Here is a 25,385-nt window from a genome sequence, read left to right as displayed (position 1 = left end):
CATATATAGAGATGGTCTACACAAGAACACTACACAAACATTGGAGGTCTTTTTTTTTTTTTACAATTCCATATATTCTATTAAAAACTTAAATTATCCTTTCCCCAAATAATCTCAAAACAAAGCAAAACTCTATTGCAAAGGAAAGCAGATTGGATGCAACTTAAATACGAATGCTTGAGTCTTGTAATTAATACATGTGGGCGTTTCAGGCTAGCTAAGAGATTCTGACAGAATAAAATGTGAATAGATGAAACCTTCCCACCATTTTGCGTTTTGTTTTGGTGTTATAAAATGGCTTCTTTTGCTTTTAGAGGCTGTAAGGTACAGGAGAGGCAAGAGTTCACACAAAGGTACGTAGGGAGGAGTTATGCACAGGAGGTTTAAAAGTTTAAAATGGGATATGTTGCACAAAAGGGTCAAAAGTTCATTGTGGAAACCTGGCAATTAAAGCGAAATAAAATTTTAACCAAGACTCTCCTCTCCTCTTGCTCTAATTGGCTAAAAAATCAGAAGAGGGGGTGAAAAAAGGTATATAATTCAAGATGCATGACAGGAAAAGGGCTGAAAAACAGTAAAAGAACTGGAATGGCACAGTTGAGACCCCATAGTAGGGAGGAGTAAGGCTGCAAAGGGACCCAGAAGTGGACCTGAAAATAGATAAGATTAGCTTGTTTAGAGCAACTGGAAATACAACTAAATGAATATGTCTCTTTATTTATTTTTACGGGTATCTACTCAAACTGCAAAATTGGTTTATTTTCCCTAAAATATATTTTTGTCAAAAAATTGTTTCACCTGCTACCTTCCTAAAATTCTAAGTAAAAGCACAGTGTGTTGGGGGGAAAGTTAGTCAAGGGTCTTTTTAATCACCTTTGTGCCTATGTGCCATACTCCTCTGCCCAAATTCCAAAAAATTAAATGGCTTTTTAATGAAAGCAGCCAGGGGGACTGGAAGGTATTGACTTGGAGGAGCAAGAAGGAGAAGGTTGGTTTGCTAGCTTGCTTGGCTCTGTTTTTTACTCAATAAAATTTAGATTTATTTTTTTAAAAAAAGCATGTGGTTCTGCCTTAGAGGCCTGCTGTTGCCAGCAGGCATGTTAAAGTAGTGTTCACTTTCATAATACATTTGTATTGTTTCACTGTCCCATTTTTGTGGATTGTTTTACTGTACACCACTTGTGCAAGTTGTGTATAAATGCCTAAAACAAAACAAAAGGGAAACCTTTCTTCTCCGTCTTCCTCTGTCCATTAGAAAAAGACAGAAACACCCTCTGTTAGGCTGTAATCCTATATACACTTAGCTGGGAGTAAATTCAATTGAACTCAGTGATGCTTACTTCTGAATATGAAAGAAAAGGATTGTACATTACACACTCGTGGACAGAAGTGGTTTACCAAATTTGAATTTTAAAACGACACATTGTAATTTCCCCCCCCAAAATATAAAATGTTACCCTACTCAGAGCTACATTTTGCAAAGCTGCTTCACCCACAAACCCTCCCACTACATCATACATGCTTTTTCTCTCATACTCAACCTACAAAGAGCATTCATTTTGCACAATTGGTTTTGTCAAGGACCTAACGGGGGTGAGGTGGGGAGATAAGGATCCAAACTGCGAACAAACTGGACTGCTGCATATGTGCCAAATATAAAATGAATGGTCAATCAAGGATTAATCAATATATTTTCCTACTGATAAAAAAATGGATGTGTCTAAACCGTGGCTTGTACCTCTAATTTCACTGCATAGAAATATCAGGACATTAACAATTGAGGCATTACAGGGGACTAGACAGAATCAGAGTTCCCTGGATAGAAAAGAATGTGTAAACTCAATGTTAGCTTTACCCTGAATGTTGTCCAAAAGCATTGCAGGAGACATGCATTGAATGACCCACATACCCTTCATTTTTCTGCACTGCGGCTTTATGCATGCCTATTACATACTGGATTCTGTCTCATGTGTATAAACAACAAAAACACCTTCCAGCTTAGAAAGAGCCCATCCTGCTGACCTACTTGCTATAAAGGAGAGTTTGGTGCGCTGTATCCATGCATTTGAAATATGTCAGTTGAGGTAGGCATCAGATCTTCTCTCTATGAGAAGAAGACCACTGGATTTGTGTGCCTTTCTTCCCACAGTATATTCTATTCTTTCTAGGAAACAATGTGTTGATTTAAGCATCCACAGTGATTATTGCATTGTTCCTGCTGATGAAACAGGACTGATAAATTATTTGGAATCAAGTGGATGAAGGCACAATACTGGATATGCTTAGCATGACACAGAACAGAGAAAGTCTTTCCCTCGAGCTAAAAGTTATGTCACGGCAAAATTTCTAAGACAGCATCATTATGGTTTTACTTTACTGTAACACACATCAAAGCTTACAAACTCATTTTAGGATGCATCTGGAGTCTGAACTAAGAAAAGAGTTGGTTAATTAGCCTGAAATATAACATAATGAAATGTAAATGCTGCCCTGTGCCCATGCTGCACTGTAAAATGTGGTTAATAGACACCACTCAAAGACAGCACATCTGTGTGTCGCAATTGATGCCATGGAGAGATGTTGTGCAATTTGGTCTATAATAGGGCAGTGACGTTTTCATGGAAAACAATGAGATTTGCAGCTTTCCTTGGTGATAATATGTTTTTTTAAATGCCATTTTGGGAAGCCAGCCTCAAAACAAACCTCATATTAGAATGAATAATTGCATTGGAAATAGTAAATAATTTATCAGAGGGATGCAAACTGCCCAGGAAAGTATTGATTAACAATTAATTGTGACGTGGCAGCCTTTATAGTTAGATATGTCTTTTTTTTTTATAATATTTTTATTTTTTCCATATAAACACAACATACATAAACATACAAAGACAAAAACAGAACAAAAAACATGTATCATTTCATATCCTAATTTCTTATACCTTTCTTCCCCGACTTCCTCATGCCTCCCCTTTCTGTATTCCAAATTCTTATTGATTGTTCAGCGAATCTTCCCTTATTTTAATTTAAATTTAGACTATTCTCCCTTATTCTCCTTGTCTTAACCATTGCTAATAGTAACCATTTACTTTCCAGTCCAACATCATTCTAACTTTCATTGACTTTATAATATTTCTTTAAATAGTCCTTGAATTTTTTCCATTCTTCTTGCGCTGCTTCTCTTCTCTGGTTTCGGATTCTGCTCGTCATTTCTGCCAAGCCCATGTAGTCTATCACCTTCATCTGCCATTCTTCCAGTGTGGGTAACTCTTGCGTCTTCCAGTACTTCGCAATGAGTATTCTAGCTGCTGTTGTAGCATACATAAAGAAAGTTATATCCGTCTTTAACACCCCTTGGCCGACAATACCCAAGAGAAAGGCCTCTGGTTTCTTGGGGAAAGTATATTTAAATACCTTTTTAAGTTCATTATAAATCATTTCCCAGAATGCCTTAATCTTCGGGCAAGTCCACCAAAGATGAAAAAATGTACCTTCAGTTTCTTTACATTTCCAACATTTATTGTCAGGCAAATGGTAAATCTTTGCAAGCTTGACTGGGGTTATGTACCACCTATATATCATTTTCATAATGTTTTCTCTTAAGGCATTACATGCCGTGAATTTCATCCCGGTGGTCCACAACTTTTCCCAATCAGCAAACAAAATATTATGACCAATGTCCTGAGCCCATTTAATCATGACCGATTTAGCCGTTTCATCTTGTGTATTCCATTTCAGCAGCAAATTGTACATTTTTGACAAATTCTTAGTACTGGGTTCTAACAGTTCTGTCTCCAATTTTGATTTTTCCACCTGGAAGCCTATAGTTAGATATGTCTAGGGTTGGCATATGTCAATTCTTCATCCATATGGCGCGTTGGAATTGAATATCTATGTCTGATCTCCAGGTCTGGATGCTCAAAATCTGCAAATGGCTGGAAAACTAGAGCAGATTACTAATTCTTTCGCCACTTAGCTCTCTTCTGTTGAGTGCTGGTTCAGCCCCAGAGACGCTCATGCTTAGAAGCCTGGGAGAGTAGAGACAGTTGAGGGAAAAGGGAAGTTAATTGGTTAAACCACTGTATTAGCTTTCCCATCCTACTCCCTTCTCCTGTCACTTGGCTTCCTGGGACTTGTGTACATGCTAGCTTAGCTTTGTAATTGGAAAGAAAAAAAAGGCTCATGTCAACATGAGCCCCAAGAGTCCAGTGAGAACAGAGAACAGAGTGGGAAATAGTGGTCAAACCCCAGCTAGGATGAGCTGCAAGTTATAAAAAAAAATACAAAAAAGGTCTGTTGGATCAAACCAAAATTCATCTCAGCCAGAGACTGTTGGCATCATTGGACAGCCAGCAGACTCTGGAAAGCTTAAATGCAAGTTGTGAAAGCAAGACATCCTCAGTTCTTTCAGCCCAGCATCTGGGACACATATTTTGCCATCTTTGGACTTGGAGGGTCTCATTTAGTTATCCTGGCTAAGCGCTGTTGATATGGCTATACTTTGTACATTTTTTTTAAAAAAAAAAGCATAAAAATAGGTTTTTATGAAAGTCAGGGAGCAGAGTCTGTTTTGGGGTAGCACCTATGGTAGCAACTATTTCTCCAGTACCTGTTTTGACTGTAGCTGATTTAGCTTTCTGTAACCAGGAAGTAATTTTTCCGACCATGATAATAAGCAAGAACAAGGAGTCTTTCAGTCCATAGACAAAATCTGCACTTCAAAATCAGTACTTCAAGATGATTGCTTGTAATGGCCAGATGTGGTCTGATGCATCAAACAAACAAAAAAGAAACAGTCAAACAAATAAAGCAAGCAAGCATCCTTAACACCAAGAAGGTGCACTTTTTTGTTCAAAGAGGTTATTTTAGGCACTTGTCCTACCTCACCCCTGCACAGCCAACCTGAACTGCACAACTTGTAAATATAGTTATAATATCTTGAAAACCACTGGTACACGAGGGTTACAACTTTTTGACATCCTCATGTTCCTGTAGCTTAGATGAACTTTTGCCTAAAAACAAAGGATTGACCTTTTGAAAAAAGGTCACCCCAGAATCAATAAATCATTTTTTGTATATGAAACTATATAATGTATTATGTAAATATACATAATAATTATAATTATGTATTATAATACAGGAGAAATAGAGCTTGCAATTTTTCTAAAACTTGTACAGTGTTTTGTACATTGTACATCACTTCTTATTGCTTAGAATAAATCAAGTTTGCCGTTTGTCTTTGTTTCTGCTGCAAGCACTATAAAGTTCCCACACCACTTTGATTGCACGTTCTGTGCACTGATTACTTCTTGGTATCTGGAGGATGGATGGCTCCTGCTTCCAGTGATTCTCCAATACCCGCAATGCTTATATGTAAGGTTTCAAAATTTTTGAAAAGTTCTTGAAGTCATTTTCATTGAGTAGTAACGTTGCCTATACGGTGATTCCAACTTTTCATTTTGGGGTGACCTTTTTTCACAACTGAGAAGAATTAGTCTCCTTTATGATGCAGGAAATGGTTGGGGGGGGGTCAAAAGTTATAACCCTAATGTAAATATTGATAGTGGGAGTGGGCTCCAGGAAAACTCAAGGCTCACTGAGTTTCTATCCAATGATGAAAGAGTAACTGAACATGGATGGGGAACCTGTGGTCCTCCAGATGTTGACAGAGTCCCTAGCCAGATCCAGTCACCTCTGTCAATGATAACGGATGGTGGGAATTGTAATTGAATAACATCTGGAGGGCCAAATGTTAGCCACCTTTCATTTATACAGTGTGAATTTGATGAGTATCTTTGTTATCATTAAGTCATGATGAAGATAGAAAACCAAATTGCACCTGGCATTTTTTAAAGACACACATTCATTTTCAGTATTTTTAATAGCACCGTTTGACACCTTCCAGAGAAATGCAGATCAGAAACTTGTGGGATGTGTCCGTGTGTGTGTGTGCGTGCACGTTCATCCTTTTGGAATTGCAGACTGCAGTGAAACAACAGTGTCTCTCTGTGTGAATGAGGGTTGCTTTTATTGCAAGCCCTTATTGTTCTGACTCCATCATTTCTGAGGAGCCTCATGACATCAACAATCAACAAAATGGTGGGGGGAGGTATTTAAGAAGTCATAGTACTAAATCCTTTCTGTACAGAAACTATCTAACAGAATACAGAGACAGCATCTATTTTAGAAAAAACCTAAGTGTCCTCAAAGCTATATTATTTTCAAAGCACTGCTCAGGAGGGGAGAAAGAATGCAAACTTCACTTCAAACAATAATTTTTTCAAAAAAAAAATCTCTGTCCGGAAACTTTCTAAACTCCAGCTGACTGTTTAAATGGAGGAAATAATTTGATTTATTAATCCAAAGAGAGCAATGAGCAAGCACGCTGGAGTGCATTATGCAAGGAGCAGTGGGGTTCAGCAGTGTTAAACGACCAAAGGCATTCTGGTGTTGCAGAAGGTGAAACATTTTCTTTCTGGGATTAAGAAGTGTGAAAAGCTGCCAGCAAAAATGAGACGTGGTGTAAGCAGTCTGGTTCAAATTTCCCCCATGCATGTTTTGATCTAGAAGAGATAGTACAAGTGGTGTTAACACTCATGGTTAGGCCCCTGACAGCCATGACTGAACATGCTGCTGGTGGTGGTTTGCTATTCCTGCCTTTGTCAGTTTGCCTGATCAACATGGTTGCAACAGATGGATATGTTCATTGCAAAAAGGACTGTATTCCAACAGAGACAAATTCCAGAACAGAAGCTGTGCTGCTTTGCAGTCATAGAGACAAGAACCGCTGTGAAGCCTGTGGGACTAATTGGTTAAACCGTAGCATGGATCCACCTGCCACGCACATGTATGAATACACAGCAGTTGGGACAGAGCCGCACCGTTGAAGCTAGTAATGGAAGTATATAATGCTACTTTATTTGAATAATGATACACTGGTACCAATCGAAGCCACTACTACCATTTTCTTTTACCCTGGAAGTTTCAGTTCATGATGGGGACGTGTTGCAGTTGCTAAGTGATGAGCAAAATGTTCTTTGCGTCTACTCAGCATTTTTCATCACCTATACAAGCATTCAATCCTAGTATGGAAAAAAGATTCCAGTTTCCTGGAATGTATCCAAATGAAGACCTGAACAGGGATGATTTCACACTGTCATTTAGTCTGAGTCAGTGGTGGAGCGTCATGCTCCAGCACTGGAGGACAGATAGCAGGCGGGGGCAGGGCTGGCGCGTGTCCTAGGGGCAGGGCGGGTATCCCATGGGCGGGGTGCACCACCTGCAGGGGCGCCCAGCATGGGGGGGGCAGCCACGATGGCACCCTGGGGATTGTACTGCTGGGGGTGGGGCATTCCCCCCGCACTCCTCTTCCTCTGCCAGTGGTCTGAGTCCTTCTTTGGGGGGCTCAAAGGTGCCAGGGGAAAACATCATTCTTCTCCCAGGCCTTTGCCTAATTAAACAATCTATGGCCTTTTAAACTGTGGAGAGGGGTTATTATTTTGTTTGCTAATATGTTATGTATTTTTGTATTGCAAACCACCCTGTGATCCTCAGATGAAGGGCAGTATAGAAATTTAAATAATAGTAATAGTAATAATAATAATAATTTAACAACAACAATAATAGTTGATCCAAGCATCCTTCCAGACCCTGTCAGATATACAGACTCCCACTCTTATTTCAAAGCTATTTTGTCTTTGTATCAGAAAGGCACCTGTCCAACTTGGTTGCCAATAAATAAATATTGCTGCAAACATTTCTGAGATCATGGGCTTTCCAGCAAGTGGCTCTTGTCCAGGTTTGCTAATTGTCTTACTTTAAATGTTGTGAGGATATTATGCCCTTTTAAAATGTGTTTTTTTGTGGGGAAGGGTTATTGGGTTGTTTTTATTTTGATTATGTATTTTGTGGTTTTCTATTTTGGTTTTATGAACCGCCCTGAAACCTCTAAGTATAGGGCGGTATAATGGTTTTTGTGAACCGCCCTGAAACCTCTAAGTATAGGGCGGTATAATAATAATAATAGGCTAACATATAAAAGGCCAAAATATGGCTGAGCTATAACACTACTACCAGAGCAGAAGAGATGGCCCCCAACACCATGTAGAGAGATCTGTGGTGGCCAACATGATATGGTGCTGCTCACCCAAAGTAGGTGTCACTGCAGCATACCTGGATGGGGATGGGGAGGGGAGGGGCAGGATAGAGGCAAGGTTGGGTGGCACAGGTGGAGTCAATGTGGCACTCCTGCTGGTGCATCAGTACAGCCCCCCCCCATCACCCATCCTCACCCCAGCTGCTTCCAAGTAAACCAATGCTGGTATCATAAAAGCACCTCTACAGCTCTGCCCTACTACAGCAGCCAATAGTGACAGAGATCATATTGTTACAGGTTTGTGGGTGCTAAATGTCTGGGTTCAGTAAACCTTAGCCTTTAATTAGAGCTTGTGTGTTAGAACCAGGAAAGAGACAGACTCATGTGTGCTGAAGATAGTTTGAAATATACTCAGAGTCGCAAAGTGATTTCATGCTCTTTATTCAGCTCATAGTGGTGAGGAGGAATGAATGAATGCCCCCTCAAAGTATCTGCTTTATATACATTATTTACACAATGGGCTGCACATGATTGGCTAATTCTGGAATTCTACTGTAAGCCAATCAGGTTGTGGATTCACTTCTATCTGGAGCATGATTGGGTGGTTCCTGCCAACCAATCATACTGCTGCATTGTTCTAGGACCAATCAGACTGCTGCATTCTGAATCCTATTGTTCTAGGACCAATCAGACTGCTGCCTTTTGGATCCTATTGTTCTAGGACCAATCAGACTGCTGCAGTTTGGATCCTATTCAACTCAGTACATAACATAGTTCCTTGTGTACATCTGGTTCCATGTGTGCACCAGATGCTTCTAACCCAGGCTTCCTCAACCTCGGCCCTCCAGATGTTTTGAGACTACAATTCCCATCATCCCTGACTACTGGTCCTGCTAGCTAGGGATTATGGGAGTTGTAGGCCAAAAGCATCTGGAGGACCAAGGTGGAGGAAGCCTGTGCTAACCCTTTATTTAGCATGTGTGAAAGACTAATTCAGTTAGACAAACTGTCCAAGTTGTGTGTTAGATGTTTCTTAATCCTAAGAAATCAACATGAGTAAAAAGGTTAATGGAGTCAGCCCAATTTCCTCTGAGGTGATGGCCTAGGAATGTGGAGCTAGCACAGAAAGGCATCTCAGGGTAGGCTTCAAAATAAAGCTGATCAAGCAGCAGGGTAGGGGAAAATAAATGAGAGTCATCTCCTCCAGGTCAGCATGTAAACTATCCTTCAATTGTGGGGAGGGACTGATTAGAGAAACCTAGAGGAGGGACTAGATGAACAATATTTATTTCTGGCACAAGAACAGACCAGAGCTAATTAACAAGTCTAGACACAGGAAATTTCTGAAGATGTCCAACAGTGAGAGGGGCTTTATATACTGAAATTTACCAATAATTTGGGTAATTAAGTCCTCATTTTTTTGCATCATGTTGACATGGCAACATATTTCCTTGTGAATACATGAAGACCCAGAGTTTCAGGTCCAGATAACAGCAACTTACTCTCTGTCAGCCTAATCTGTCTCACAATTTGAAAGAATTTTTTATATTTTTTTTAGTACATTGGAGGAAGTGGGAGATACAAATGGTACAACCACAACAAAGAAGATAATAGTCGATTGCCTTGAGAAAGATATAAGTAGAATTATTTCTAATGTCAAGAGAATCTCTGGAGTAGATTATCATAATTGTAGGACCCATTGGCAGTTTCCTGTGTGGTTTTGTAAAAGAAATAGAAAGGCTGTGTGATTCAGAAGGCCACATCTGCCCTTAAAAAGCATTTCAAAAATTTGAAAAACTAATTCTCATTGACCTAGATGGAGCCAAAGTAAGGGTTTGTCATTGATAAGTCTTCAATGGGCATGGCAATTGTTCCACAATGCAACGTCAACACAGAGTACACTTCGATAACGGAATGAAACTATTCTAAAAGTATCTCAAGAGCTGCGCAGCTGTTTGAAACTACTTCTGTATTCCACATCCTGCTATTCCACTGTCAGCAGGCAAGAGTGTTTCTGAGCTCTGAGCCTTAGCAGAGTTGCTGTTAAAAGAGCAAGCAGGAGTGCAAGAGTTTCTCCAAGGCATTGAGCAATCAAAAGTCAAGCTTAAATAATTAAAAGTGCAGTTCTATCTAACGCTACATCATGAAACAGCAAGCCCCCAAATCCTGGATTTTGCCTTTGCTGTAAGAGTACACTTTCTACTGACCTCAATACAGGGATGAAGGGAAGCGTAGCCATATGAAAGAGCAGGTGTGTTGTTTTTTTAAAGAGACAAGTATTTTTTGAGATTGGGGGTGGGGGAGGTCAGTGCAAGGCTGTAACATATGGGAGTCATGGAAGGAGATTGGCAGCAGTGTGCAGTTCAGAATGGAAGGCTCTGTCCTGAGAATTTTTAAAAGGCATTTCAACTATGGCGTAATGAACTCAAAAGGGCACTTTAAAATCACGTGAAATGGCATTTTTAATCTTGATTTTATACAATTAAGCACAAATAAAACCAACAAACGTGTTCCTTTATTAAATCCATTTGTGTCTTCATTGCAAAGTAGGAGGGCAAACTGCTTTCTTTTAATCACTTGTGTAACTCTTTTTATTATTGATTTCCTTCTGACTTCGTATCTCTTTTTGGAAATGTGTGACAGACCTTAATGTCTGAAATAGGGGGGGGGGGGATCTTAGTCTGAACAAATCAACACAACAATGAACTGCATAGACATAAAACATAAAATGTTTTCTTCATTCCTGTGTTGCGTTATGTTTACTTGCAACAAATAAGTCTAGACTATGTTGGGAATGGGTGTGGGTGTGCTAACCCATAAATCAATAAAACAAAGCACAAGATCATTGTAATAAGTCTTAGCAATACTGCAGTTTGCCTCCCCACCATTCATGCCTCCGGCTTTCAGGTACAAAAGGCTTAGCTGTGCCAATATATATTAAGTATATCTAGCTTGCCTACTTGTTAATGATTCTGTAATTGCTCCAACACAGTATCCCTGTTCAGACATTATTCCTAAATGGGCTTTATTTACTTATTTTGTTTGTTTGTTTGTTTGTCTGTTTGACTTCTATATCACCCTTCATCATAAGATTCCAGCCTCCCCCCCCCCAAACCACCTGTGTGTCTTCACACCCACAACCTTGCCATGTTAAGCAGGACTGTCTGAAGGTGGAGTCTAAGCACACCTGGGTTAGGGGTCTCAATAACATGAATGGTTGTCAGTGTGTTCATCTACTGCATTATCCAAAATGCATTGTAGGAAAATTGGGGGAGGGAGGCACGACAATATATACTTCTAAAAAAAGTATTTGCATATCCCTAGTTGTATCAATAACTTGACTGGGAGCATGTGCATTGGTTTTTGTCCCTCCCTCCCCAAATTTTCCATGCAGTGCCACATTCTGTTGCCGGGAGATATGGCTGTTGTTTGCCATTTTCTTGCCTCTCCACTATTCCACTATGTTTTCCATGGAGGCAAAAGTGTGTGTTTTTCCATTTTGAAAAGACATACAAATTTAAGAGGATGAATCTGTTCAGTGATGTCCTGGAGCAAGAACCATGTTGAACCATCTTCCTTTCTACCTCAATAGCAATTTCCATAATTCAAGAAAACTGGAAAGGCCTTGCTATTAATTCCATGATCTGTTTTTAATTGGAAGTACTGCAGTTGAGTGTGTGTGTGTGTGTGTGTGTGTGTGTGTGTGGTGAGGTGAAATAGGACTCTTGGTGTTGAAGCTGAAATTTATTTATGCCAATTTCATTTGTTCATATTTACCTTTGGATCAGGGTGCCCAAAGAAGGCCATATCAGTATGCTGCAGATGTATTGACTCTGCGTATCAGCCCTTGGCTTTTGTCACGCACTAACATTATATTCAATAGGAAATTATTTCAGGCTACCATCATTTGTCTACAGTACTTTGAAGAAAAAGGGTTTTCTCTACACACTAGAAGCAGGAAGGAGAATTCTTTTCTATGGTTTTATAATTACCTATCAAGCTAGTTTTTCCACTACAGATAATGCATTTGTGACAAGAGATAGGATTTTAAACATTTGGACACCCCTCCCCCGACTCTTCAACATTAAGTTTACAGAACAGCTTCCAATACAATAAACAAAGCAACAGTAAGTTAACATTTCCAACAACAAACGGCGGCAGCCTAGTGAGTTAAAATTCCGGTTAAAAGCACAGCCAGTGTTTTGAATGAATTACAGTTTCCAAAGAGTCTTCAAGAAAAGCTCGGGGTACAATACTTGTCATCCAAATGGGTATTAGCATCAGTAAAATGACTAGGCTATCACTTTTTCAGTATTGTTGCAGCTGGCAAGCCAACTTCAACTAATGAAAAGTGCTTCACGAACAGGAGCCACTTGGGCTTGCAACAATAAGACTGGATCACACACCCATGCTGTGGACCTGGTCCTCAGTCCCATCTAGGCAAAGTTGAACACCACGTCCCTGAGCAGAGGTGGCATCTATCAATAGTACCTCCCTCTTGTTTTGATTTGGCTTTAGTTCATTGGCCTTTATCTGCATGACAGTTGATAGAGAGAGGAGCCTGATGGAGCTGGCTACCCAGCAGTTCTGCTAGAGTAGCTGGTCCCCCACCTCTCTCTCTCTCTCTCTCTCTCTCTCTCTCTCTCTCTCTCTCTCTCTCCCTCCCTCCCTCTCTCTCTCTCTCTCTCTCTCTCTCTCACACACACACACACACACACACCTACCTCCTAATAGAATTGCTAGTGAAAGAAAACAGGTGAGGGAGAAGAAAAGCCTGCTGGAGCTGGAATTTATAGTTTAAACTCTTATCTCTGACAAAGAAAAATCGACCGACATTCAGTAAAACTAGCTCATATAGAAGCCGTTCCTGACCTGATTTGATTTTTTAAAAAGATTTTTCAGCCTTTCTGAATAGGTATGAATTTCCAGAACAAAGGAGTGACCACTCAGAGGTGTCTAGTTTGCTTAGCCTCTTGGTGCACTTCAAATGGGAAAGAGATCATAAGTCAAGGAACCCCAGATGATCTAAAACACTGTGGTGGGTGGTTGGCAGCAGAGTAATGAAACCACCAGTTTAATACTGTATTTGGCTTTTGTTTGCTAGAATAAGGTGACTAGTAGTATGCAGCAGTAATGTTTCAAAATTTGCAGAGATACAGCATTTAATTTTGAACCTGTTGATGATAAAGGCCCTATTACACCTTCAAGTTCAAGTTGTTATTTTAGGTTTACTGGGCATAGGTGTATTTAGCTATATTATATTCTCTTCATCTTCATCTTCTCCTTCCTTAAAAGCATTCTGAAGAATTAACATTCTTACTTTACTGGTTCTTGGGGACTATGCTTAGAACTTAAACACACATTTCCTTAATGTAAAATAAAAGTGAAAAGATACAAAATGAGAGTGTTTCATTATGTTTCATTCTGCTTTTTTCCCTCTCTTGCCACTGGAGAATCTCATTACATATCCAGCAAAGGAAAAGCAAATGAGCCATGAAAGACCCCTGTAGCTTCCTTCACTGTTGAGAATAGTGCCAGACATTAACAAAAATGTTAATATTAGGTACAGCCTTTAATTCAATCAGTCACTGGCTTGCTAATAGCATATTATGAAGACAATCTCCTAAATAAGTGGAAGGGATGCCCATGAAGCTTTCCTCCCATATTGCAAAATAAATGAAAGGAAGGGTCAATTTCGACTTGCTGTTTTAAATCATCTCTCTTTGCCTGGACCACAGAGAACAAAATAATGAAGTTTAAATGGAAGACCTTGGAGATCAGTAACATTATGCCACCTGCAAGAAGTTACATCCATGATAGTTGCCCCCATGCTCCCAAAAGGAAGACATGTGATAATAAATGTGGTAAAGACTTGCAGCTTTATTAACTGTAACATCCAAGGATCTGCAGCAAACAGGGCTGAATAACTCAATCCAAGCAGGCAGCTTATCTGGGGAAGAAAGATGGAAGCCTCTTACCAATACCCCTGGTTCTGAGCACCTGATCAATAAGTTAAGTTGTCCATGCCCTTCCTTAATTCCTCACTCAAAGTCAAGCTGAGTGAGCACTGTAATAGGTGTGTGTTAATCTGTGTTTACAGTGGTACCTCGGGTTACAGACGCTTCAGGTTACAGACTCCGCTAACCCAGAAATATTACCTCGGGTTAATAACTTTGCTTCAGGATGAGAACAGAAATCGTGCTCCGGCGGTGCAGCGGCAGCAGCAGGAGGCCCCATTAGCTAAAGTGGTGCTTCAGGTTAAGAACAGTTTCAGGTTAAGAACGGACCTCTGGAACGAATTAAGTACTTAACCCGAGGTACCACTGTATTTCTATTTCTTTCTAGATTATGGCATTCATAATAAGGATAGCATTAATATGACAGGACCCTCCATGATGAACTTTGCTGACCCTTGTACAAGCCTGATTCCAGCCTTGCCTCCTGTAAAGTATTCATCCTGACCTATCTATATATGACCTAAAGGTTAACACAAGCAAATTTAGTTTCCAAGTACAGGGAGCCATCCACACAATGGTAAGGTGATTTGAAAGCATACAGCAGACAAGAAATGGCCAAGTTCAGTTAAGGCAGGCATGGCCAAACTTGGCCCTCCAGCTGTTTTGGGAATACAACTCCCATCATCCCTAGCTAACAGGCCCAGTGGTCACGGATTATGGGAATTGTGGTCCCAAAACAGCTGGAGGGCTAAGTTTGGCCATTCCTGAGTTAAGGGCTCACTATCAAAATTTCTCACCCTTTTGTTAATCAAACAAGATGGCCACTTTTCAGTCCTTTTCTCACTAGGATAGGCAAGGTGAGAAATGAGCAGGAATTCGGGGGGGAGGGGAGAGGAATTGCTCATCTCAAAGCCCTTCCCTTCTCTACTAGGAGACATTAGCTAAGAATATTATTAAAACCCCAGACTTTCCAGTAGTTAGTTAGCTATCCTAGCTCCAATAAGGAATTCTATTTCTCGCCGCTTTCAAGGAACAGCACACTTCTGTTTCACTTTAAGGACAGGTATATTATTGCGTGTCAAGACCCCGAGGCCTCCCCCTTATGCTTAATAATAACATGTGGACACCATATTTTAGGTTTGTGGGCCACAACTTTCTTGGTTACAGAATGTGAGCGGTATTGGCTTAGGCATTGGAATTGAACCAACTATATCTGACTCCTGTCCGCCTGCAGGAAGTCTCACAAGGGTTAACCACCAGTAGGGGGAGCCTTGTTGATGTACATCAACTCGGAGCTCCCCCCAGGGTCACCGGAAGGTTGTGCCATGACCCTAGCCTCTACCTGGGCTTCGGACAGGAACCATGACCCCCAGTTTCCTTTAATGGAATACCCTTTAGAATGGAGGGGCAGGTGATGGCCACACCTCCCCTTGCCCAAACCTGCCCAAACCAGGTTTTACCAATGCCTAACTGCCACTCGAGCTGAAGGCCACAGCTGAGGACTCCCTGATGACATGGGGCTTCACCCAGCCCCTGCTGTGTGCAGAGGCCACATGGCCTGACCACAACACTACCCCACTCGGAAGTGGAACAGCCTTCTCTTCAACTTCTTTCTCTTAGTGTGGGTTTATATCCCAATTTTGTTTCTGTAAAAAATAATTTCTAGATCTTATTGTATTTACTTTAAGTGTAAAAGGAGTCAGATTTAATGTTTCCTATTCTATCTGCCTGCTTTAACAAGAAGCATTTTGAATTTATTTTTGCTGCTGCAGCTCTTTAGAACTTAAAAACCACACAAAAACATCAATTATATAACACGTTACTTTTTGAACACAAAGGTTAATTAATTTATTTTGGGGGGGGGAGCGTGTAATTGACTGAGCAAAGTGAGGCTTCAGTTTGTGGCAAATGTTCAGCTTCTGGTGTTGATGTTTTTGGATGTGTCCTTTCGCTGCTACTCATAGTTATAAAATTTGCTATGTATATTCGGGATCTTAATCTACAGTTCAGGTTCAAAAAACTGTCTCTTCATCTACCCCAAGCCTGTGGGCCTAATTAGCTTCCCCATTCAGTGTAATAACATTCCCATAATCCTTTTATCCTATTCTTTATTTGAATGTTAGAAAAAGAATTGCTTCCCTTTGTGGCATATCTTTAATTAAAAAAAACACCCTTTCTACTATAAGATTGCTTATTTCATCAGTTTCTAAAACTGGACTTTAAAACCATTTTCACAAATAACTAGGAAATGAATTTTGTTATAACCAATACGCCTTAAAACTATGTCAAATCTGTTTTAAACTGGAAATCCAATACATGTGAAACAGCGGTACCTCAGGTTAAGTACTTAATTCGTTCCGGAGGTCCGTTCTTAACCTGAAACTGTTCTTAACCTAAAGCACCACTTTAGCTAATGGGACCTCCTGCTGCTGCCGCGCCACCGGAGCACGATTTCTGTTCTCATCCTGAAGCAAAGTTCTTAACCCGAGGTACTATTTCTGGGTTAGCTGAGTCTGTAACCTGAAGTGTATGTAACCTGAAGCGTATGTAACCCAAGGTACCGCTGTACTGGTGCAGCATACATGAATACTCTGAGTGGCCTCTTATATGAGGCTTCATAAAAACCTCATACCTATCATGAATGAATCCTCAGTTCTCAAGGGCGGGGTGGGTGAGAAGCAGCAAGGAAGCAGTGACTTATGTGACACTTTGCAAGTTTTGCATGGCCTTGAAGTGCTAACACAGGTTGATTGGCCTCTGCAAAGCAGTAGAGAGGTCCAGTGTATGGCAGGATGCTTCCTAGAACCCCCTTGAACAAAGATGGAACCTGGAGATGGGACCCCCATCAGTCCCAGCCAGCATGGGCAATAGTCAGGGAACTGTAGTCCAACAATAGCTGGGGGCCACAGGCTCCTCATCCTGGCATCAGATGCTGCTCTAGATTCTGATACCTCACCCCCCCCCCCGCCAACTCTGCAGGTGAATGACCCCAGGTAGAACCCTAAACCCTTCAATAACTTCTAGGCTGGGCAAAATTCAGAGACAACTTTATAGCTGACAGGTAAATCAGTCTACTGGCTAGAATGGGTTGCATAGTTTCCATGTGCACACAAACTGCATCCCTGTGCCACCTTAGCCAGAAGCCTTATACGTTGTGTTCATATTTTTCTAGAATAAGGCATACTGAATTAAAGAGATTTGCTCTTTATAAGAAGCAGCACATTCTCTGCCTTATTCATATGAATGAAATAGTGCATTTGCACATGAATTTCATAGTCTTTAAAGATGCTAAAGTGCTTTGCCACTCTCATGACCAATTTACACCTGCAGCACAATCAATCTGCATATTTTTTTCTAAATCAAGCCAATTGGTCTGAACGTCTTTGCTGCAGATCTTTTTCCTTGACAGTTCAGTAATAATAGTATATCATTTAGAATAGAAACTTTTCCTTTTTAAATGGACCCAGCTGTACCAGTATGATAGCTATATCGTACTTTTGAATCATAATAAAAGATGTAATTCCCAGTGGCATTTAGTGTCAAGTCTACTTCTACCAACAGCTAGAATCCTGTCCCAATTTGTTTAGTTAATCGTGCAGTCACTTGAAGTAGTGCATCAAATCTCTTGCTTTCCCATTTGTTTCCTTTTACATTTATTTAGTTTCATGAGATCTGAGAATGAGAATCATGTAATTAAAGGCTTGTGCTGATAGCCTACCAGCTGCAACATTCTTCAACAACATTATTTACATTCAAATATAGGTCCTACATTTAGATTTTCTTTCTTTCTTTTAAAAATTATTTTTAGATCCCCCCCCCCCCCGATATCTTGAGATTGCATCAAAGGGTAGCCTCTGTTGTTATGGTCACAATGTTGACATATTAGTTGAAAAGAGCATCTGTTCCGTTTATCTAGCACCTTGCATATTATTTATGGAATCAATTAAAACAGATCAGTGGCAGTCTGAAGCAGTTTGGCAAGGTAGAATATTAACCTTGCTGAATTTAGTAGTTCACACACGCAGTAACATTTCTTATTCTGTCATCATTTAGTTAGTCAGCATGTAATGACTTAAAGCTGAATATGAAGAATTTATCCATTGAAAAGTATTGTGACTGCTAGTATGGAAGTTCTGTTTGTGATGAATAACCAGAGATGGCTTATTGGCACATGTAAGACATCATGATGCTGCAGTCAATAGCCCTATCCATGCAGTCAAAAGCCGAGTTCCACTCCTCTGTCAACACAGCGAACAAGGCCCTACATATGACTAATGAGTGACTAGGACTAATGACAAATGAATATGAATAGGTGCCTTTAAATTTTTACCTAAAGATGCTTTGAATGTGTCCAGTTATTGTAGACTTGTTATCTACTGCCATATTTTGAAGACTGCATTGTATCACCGCTTTACTTTTGGGTCAAGATAGAAGCAAAGCAGATGTTGAGCAGTTCTGCCTTCTTTCCGTCATCCAACAGCATTCCTCACAGAGGACCTATTACTTGCTTGTTCTTCTTGTTTTGAACATAGCCAAAGAAACCTTTTAAATTGTTTTTAACCTGTCTTGCAAGCCTGTGCTCATTCTGAGCTTTAGCCAGCCTGCTCTTCACCCTGCAACTGTTGGCTAAGTCAGCAGAGCATCTTAATCTCAGGTTTGTGGATGTGAAATCCACACTGGGCAAAAGATCCCTGCATTTCAGGAAGCTGGACTAGATGGCCCTCGTGGTCTCTTCTACTCCATGATTCTATGATTCTTTCTGGATTTCTCCTTTCTTCTATTTCATATACATTCCCTTCTTACATCTCAGTTCATCTGTAAGCTCGTTATTCAGCCACATCAGTTTCTTTAGGTGCCTCTCACTTTTCTTTCTTGTTGGAATTATCTGCCTTTGTGCCTTCACTATTTCACCTTTCAGAAACTCCCATCCATCTTCAACTCCCTTTGCTATGAGTATTTCTTAGAGTCCAAAGTGCATGTCTGACTACACTCAGCTTTCCCTTGTCTGGGTATACTGAAACCCAAGAGGACATGATCACTTGCTCTCAACGTTCCCCATACTTTCACTTCATCAGTCAGTTCCTCCTGACAGATGTGGGGAGGCTAATATTCTTGCATTCTGGGTACAAGCAGCAGTAGTGAAAGCATTTGGGAACAGACTGGGAGTGTGATCCTTTTCCGCAGCCACCAACAGCAGGAACAGCTGCCACCTCCAACTGGTTCCTGCTTCAGGCAGCTGAATGAATGAAATTGTTCAGCCATTTTGTTTGTTTTCAGCTATACAATGTTTAGTTTCTGTTTATACTGTATGCTGCTTTGCAAAGAAAGAAAGAAAGGAATTATAGGAAACAGAGCAAAACTATACAGTCTTTCTGATTGGCTAATGAATTAGGAACAGTTTATATAAGTGACACTTGGAAGCAACATAAAAAGAAGTATTTGCTGGATCAGGCCAATGGGCCATTTAGTCCAGCAGTTTGTTCTCACGGGGAAACTTAAAAGCAGGATTCAAGGAAAATAGCACTCTCCCCTCCTGAGGTATCTAGCCAGGGGCATATGAAGTGGGGGGCAAAGGGGGTGGGTTTCCCCGGGTGCCACTCTGGGGGAGGGTGACAAGATGGCCCCTTCCTCCCCCCAGCTGTAGAGTGGCCGAGGGCGCGCGCAGTCCATATGGGCTGCTATTCTTGTGCGCCATCCATATGGGCATCTGTACAGGCTGCCTCTCGCACGGCAACTGTATGGGATGCCGCACATGCACACTCAGTATGGGCTGCCCCACCCCAGGTGCTGGAGAGGGTTCCTCTGCCACTGTTTCTAGCAACTGGAATTCAGAAGCATTGCTGCCTCTAATAGCCAGGATGGAAAGTACGGCAGGGGACTTAGATTCCAGGGACCAAAGAAGCTGAGCTGAAAGCAATGAGGTTGGAAGCTGCACCATCTATAGACTAGGATGAGCTGAAATAAATTTCTTTATTGCTAAGACTTGGCTAAAGCATGGAAATGGTTTAGACAAGGTTTGTATGAATGTCTTTCCCTCTGCTATTTTCCACATTGCTCTTAAACTGCTGAAACAATTGCAAATCCCCCACCCACACCAAAAATTACCGTAATTTAAAAAAAAAACTTCCATCTGGATAGAAGGTTTCAAATCCTTCAGTAAAATTGAAATTTATTATTGGCGGGGCATTGGTCTGGTGTTTTGATCTTCAGTCATTACCATGTCTGATTTTTAGTGAGGTAGCTAGGATTAATATCAGAATTACAGATTATAGATGGCTGCTTCAGTGAAAGCAGTCAGGAAATAAAGATATTCATTAGGTGGCACTAATAAGAACCACAGGAGTGGTTATGCTTCCTAGAGTTCTTGGCTCCTTTCCTTCTCCCAGCGAAGGCTACTGCCTGTACCACATAAAAGGAGTTTCCCTCTTGGATCTATTTTTTCATATTTGCCATGGAATGCCACATCATGATGATTACATAATTAAATAATTAATCATGTTCTCATAAGAAAAGGACTCCACTATTTTTGAACTCACTAGTATAATGATTGTCTACAGATCTTACCTATAACATTTGGCTTGGAGTATTCTCTTGGTATTTTAATTATTATTCTTCAACTATAATATTGCTCATATTTAATATTAGCATTTTATTATGTTTCACCATCACGGAGTCATTTTTTATACCAATGTTATTCCCTGGTGGATACTGTCCATTTAACTAAATCTCTGGCAGAAATTGCAGCTTCAATTTCATGATGAGATGACATTTATTTAAGTATCATTTGCTTCAGTACAAGAGGTTTTATCCAAAGATGACCAGAGTTTTATAATAGCTAGGAATTAAATATGAGAAAAAAGCAATTACAGCAAACTGATTTAAATGTTTCATCCATTAGTTTGTTAAAGTAAGTAAATTGTGCATCATCCTTCTGAGTGAAGTGAAACAGCACCAGCTGATTAATCAACAAGTGTGTGTGTGAATATAGAAAACATTACTCCTTAACGCCAAAATGTCCTCTTCATGAGAATTATTATTACATTCTAACTGCCTCACTTAGAACTTGAGCATGTAAAAATTCACAAAGCAGTTTTGAAAGCAAAAATGGACAGAAGTATACACATTTTTTCTGATAAAATATGTGTGCGTTTGTATGTCTTTGCTTTTTTATATCTGGTATTCACAACATGTGATCAACAAATATTTCCCACCATCCATGTATGGTGACACAAATGAAGTTCCTGTTTTTGCGTCCCTGACAATTTATGAATTACCGGTACTTAATTTAGGTAATCACTGATAAACACATGGCCTTGGTTACCTTTAAAGATTATCAATATCTAATTAGTGTATAGATGTGCCACATTGAAAAAGGGAAAGTAATGAATAGATTGAGAGGTGCAAACTGACCCTGAGATCCCTCAGTAGTCTTAAGTCCAAGCAGACAGGTTCCATTTTATCAGCATGGTGAGTAGCTTTCTCCCATGTTGTGCCTCTTTAGTGTGGCAATGACCTAGTCACCAACGCAGTGGCTGAGAGGTCCTTGGTACTGGTGAAGAATGCTCTGAGTCTAAGCATCATTGCTGAATCAAACACCTCCCAAGCCCAAGCTGGTAGAGGTCCCCAGAATGCAGATGCCTGGGACTCCTGAGCTTGGACCAGAGACTGTAGCTCAGAGAGCATTCAAGGCCTCAGTTGAGAACCTTTCCTCCAAATAAGTTGCTTGTTCTCTGTCCATGGTCCTGAAATACATGATGCTATTCTTCTGCATCTTCAAGGAAACTAACTTTTATTAAACACTGCCTTATGTAAAAGGGGTCGCAATACAAAGAAAATTAAAGCTGCATCAAAATCTGCATGTACTGCAATCCCATTCCCATAACCACTGGCCATGCTGACTGGGGATGATGGGAGCTGGAGTACAGCATCTGGAGAGCCATAGGTTTCTTATCCTTGATATATGGTAGAGTGGTATTACGTCCTACTTTACAAAGGTCAGTCCTCTATTTGAAGGTATCCTCTGATTTAAAGATAAGGACTCATTAAAAAGAAGAAGAGCAGGATGCATTAAGTCACTCATCACCAGTTAGCAGCATCCAGTCGGAAGGTCCACAGGTCACCTGATGTCTTCCCCTCTATAGTAAGACGCACTGTATTTCTATTTAAATTATAAGATTTTTTTCTTAAAATGCCCTTATCTGTAAATTGCCACATGAACATTTATCTCCTCTTTTCTTCTCTCTGCTTCTTATTTTTGGCAATATACAACTGGCTATCCTGGTATACAGCTCTATATTTACTACTACATATTAGTTTCATACTCCCCTATGAAGTAGTTTGTCTGAGAGGAAGTGACTCCCTGTAAGTTTCTTGGCTAAGTAGAAATCTGAACTAAGGTTCCTCACACCTAAATACAAGGCACCCTGCTGGTTTCATGGATGAGTTCCTTCCCAATAAACATTTTTAAAGCCAGTATGTGGGATGTTAATAGTCCACATGAAAACAATAATCTGTAATATTCAAAAGGCAATATTACTAATCAAGGTGAATGATTCTTCACTGCAAAACATTTGATTCTGTTGTTACCATGTAACATTTGTACAGTTAAATGTAACACACACAACTATGACAAGCAGTTTTCAAGGAATATATATCTAAAGAAAGATAACAAAAAGCACCACATCTTCTGGGCTTCTGTAGGGAAACAAACGATATTCTCAACCAAGAAGGTAGGGATACTCTGAGCTCCAGAATAAATGAATGCTGGCTAGCTTTGTAAAGCTTTTCTCTTTGGAATGCAGAGATAAAATCCTGGCCAGGATTCCAAAGAGATGGTTTTGGTTTTTTTATATAAAGGCCAGTTTTGTTGGGACATAATTCATTTAAAAAATGATTGGCCAACCTGCAGGTTCTCTTGTCTACAGGTAGATTGTATTTACAGTTGTGTCAAGGGAGAGAATATTTCTCACAGGTGGTCATAATTGGTGGTCTTTCACAATAGTTCTGCTGCCTATAAAATCATTGACACAGTGCGTATTACAGATCCAACATTTTTAAACACAGAAAGAGATTGTTTGTGTAAGTAGGGAATTCATACAACTGGTGTACACATTAAAAAGCAAACTGGATCCATATAGAGGATTAAAAATGACTACACAAATTAGTGCAATTTTTATATTTTGTGTGAATCCATTATCTGTGTTTTACTTGAAAATGTGTATTTTAGAAATATGTGCATTTACTAAATGGCATTAGTGTTGTGGGGGATCCTTTGTAGCAGAGAAATAATTATTTACATCCAAAATAAAAAGGGAAATCATAACTAGGGGGAGGAAGAATTCCCTGACTTTGTCCTATATGCCTCCTGAGAAGGTAAACCAGTCATGTGAGAATGGTTATTAGCAACATTACTTGATTGTGAGGCTGTTGCTGTCTTTATAATGACCTTCTAATGATGATAATGTCAGGGAACTAAAGAGAAGAAGGTGAGATATTCAATTATAGCTGCAATCAATCTAAGCCAAGCTGTTGCTGATAATTAAAAAAAAAAAAGCCCAACATGATTGTGCCAGGCCATTTGGTTACACTTCAAAAGTTAAATAATGACTTTATGGTATTAACTTGACACTGAGAAATAGATTTAAAGTTGAAGATAGGACTACTTAAAGCTCTCAGAGTCAGTTCTCATGTTGTGATTAGATGCTTATTTCCACTTTCAGTTATGAGATGCAGCTCTGCATTCCTTGCAAGATAAAACAACATATTTGGGGGCACTGTCAGATTCCACACTGCTATGCAGAAGTCGGGAGCTGTGAGCAGTATTTTGCATCTTGTTGCAAAGAATCTTGAATATTGCTTGCCAATACTTGGGAGTAGGCAGGAGGGTATATAAGAAGGCCCCACCCATATCCTCCCTTCTTCTGTTGGAAGCTGGCCCTCCCTCCAAGTTTACAGTATGAAATAACGCAGTATGGGGCCAAGTCATAATTTTTAAAATCATAATCTGCAATCAGCCTGTAGAGGGGATCTTCCCCCCTACTCCATACTGTAGGGTGGGGCTGGAGAAGTCAGATTGATTAGTTTGGTCACTTGGCAGGTGTGAGAAGGAAAGAGAAGAGGCTGGTACTACAATGGTACCTCAGGTTACATACGCTTCAGGTTACAGACTCCGCTAACCCAGAAATAGTGCTTCAGGTTAAGAACTTTGCTTCAGGATGAGAACAGAAATCGTGCTCTAGCAGTGTGGCGGCAGCAGGAGGCCCCATTAGCTAAAGTGGTACTTCAGGTTAAGAACAGTTTCAGGTTAAGTACGGACCTCTGGAATGAATTAAGTACTTAACCCGAGATACCACTGTAATGGTGAGTACTCTGAGGAACTGTTCAGATGAATTGTGATTCCAGAGACTAGCACACAGGGCTGTGGGACTAGTGGTGCATGGAATGGATTCTTTGTGACTAATCCATGTCACCCTCTGAGTTATGAGTCTCTGAGAGAGCGTGGTGCAGAAATGTATCCTTACTTACCTGAAGGGGTATGGCATGAGAAGAGAATTGGAGTTATGCCCACCTTTGCTCCCTGCAGCATGGGCTTACCCAATAATGTCAAGTCTAGGAGCCTAGTTGTTACAATACATTTCCCACATGTAGGAAATTCTCCTGTGTAGATTGTCAGATCTGGTAGCATTCTTGGAAAACAGTTAAACGAAATTCCCCTGGGTTTTTTAAGACATCTTGGAAAAGCCATACTAATTATGATATAAGACAGCAGTGGGCATCAACTATCACTGTTATTCAGGGCATCTATTTGAATATATGGGTTAAATTATTAGGAAAACATTGTGTATATATGCAATGAATAAATACAAGTAACAGGCCTCGCTTAATATTTCAGCTGCAGAATCAATGTATTCACACACACAGAAAACGGCAATTCCAAGGTGACCTCTTATATAGTTGAGTGGTATTTGACATTTGTGTGTTACTGTTGGCTAAATTCTATTATTGACATTGAACTCTTGAGATCTTTGCTCTTAAATTGGTCAACAAATGATTGCTTTTAATGCACACTCCCCCCTTCAAAGTGACATGTTTCTGGTGCTACTATTTCACATTACCAGCTATGAAAATCAATTTATCTGATGCATGGTTGCCACTGATGTATCCCATTTACTAAAATAACTGCTTTGGCTAGGAGCAAACTCTGTACCATTGTACTAGGTTAAGACATGTTTGATCACAGTTCACTTCCCAGACTGCCATGAGTCAAGGAGACTGAAGGTGTGTGTACTTCAGCTGAGGTACATAACTTCAGTAATCACTGTGAGGACAACTGATCC

The 25,385-nt window shown here is 40.2% G+C and overlaps 1 long non-coding RNA gene across 2 annotated transcripts in view; it reads right to left on the bottom strand.

Moving 5' to 3' along the window:
- Positions 1 to 25,385, bottom strand: part of LOC310762017 — a 556,856-nt gene that overhangs the window by 16,208 nt on the left and 515,263 nt on the right. The window lies entirely within an intron of this gene.

This window comes from Podarcis filfolensis, assembly GCF_964270895.1.
Source record: "Podarcis filfolensis genome assembly, chromosome: 4".
Taxonomy (NCBI): domain Eukaryota; kingdom Metazoa; phylum Chordata; class Lepidosauria; order Squamata; family Lacertidae; genus Podarcis; species Podarcis filfolensis.
The sequence above is the reverse complement of the archived record's forward strand: the minus strand, read 5'-3'. Positions and strand labels throughout refer to the sequence as shown.